Below are 1,019 nucleotides of genomic sequence, written 5' to 3'. Positions count from 1 at the left end.
TGACTTTTCCATAGTCGCATGACTTTACAAGACGTAGGGCTCGAAATTTTTCTAAGTCCCATAGTCGCATGACTTTACCATAGTCGCATTACTTTTCCATAGTCGCATGACTTTACAAGTCGTACGGCTCGAAATTTTTCTAAGTCCCATAGTCGCATGACTTTACAAGTCGTACGGCTCGAAATTTTTCTAAGTCCCATAGTCGCATGACTTTACAAGTCGTACGGCTCGAAATTTTTCTAAGTCCCATAGTCGCATGACTTTTCCATAGTCGCATGACTTTTCTGAAAATCCTAACCGTTTAAGATATCTTAACGAAAATTTATATACAGCTTAGTTTATTGTTAAATTTTAATAAACAATTGTTAAAAAATAAAAATATTTATTATTTTGCAAAAAAAATTGTTATTAACAAATTTCAATTAAGAAAGTAGTTTTTTTACAACAAAACCAAAAGAAATATAAAATAAACGCCGCAAGTAATTTTTTAAATGTTATCAATAAATTCCTTAATAAACAAATGGATAAAATCCAAACCGTTTAAAATATCTTAACGAAAATTTATATACAGCTTAGTTTAATGTTAAATTTTAATAAACAATTAAAAAAAAATCAAAAAGTTTATTATTTAAAAAAATCAAGTTTTAACAATAGAAAGTATCATAGTCGCATGACTTTTCCATAGTCGCATGACTTTACAAGACGTAGGGCTCGAATTTTTTCTAAGTCCCATAGTCGCATGACTTTACCATAGTCGCATGACTTTTCCATAGTCGCATGACTTTACAAGTCGTACGGCTCGAAATTTTTCTAAGTCCCATAGTCGCATGACTTTACCATAGTCGCATGACTTACAAGTCGTACGGCTCGAAATTTTTCTAAGTCCCATAGTCGCATGACTTTACAAGTCGTACGGCTCGAAATTTTTCTAAGTCCCATAGTCGCATGACTTTCCATAGTCGCATGACTTTACAAGTCGTAGGGCTCGAAATTTTTCTAAGTCCCATAGTCGCATGACT

The sequence above is a fragment of the Polistes fuscatus genome, unplaced genomic scaffold (genome assembly GCF_010416935.1).
Source record: "Polistes fuscatus isolate 324 unplaced genomic scaffold, CU_Pfus_HIC Scaffold19, whole genome shotgun sequence".
Lineage (NCBI taxonomy): Eukaryota > Metazoa > Arthropoda > Insecta > Hymenoptera > Vespidae > Polistes > Polistes fuscatus.
Note: the sequence above shows the minus strand (reverse complement) of the source record.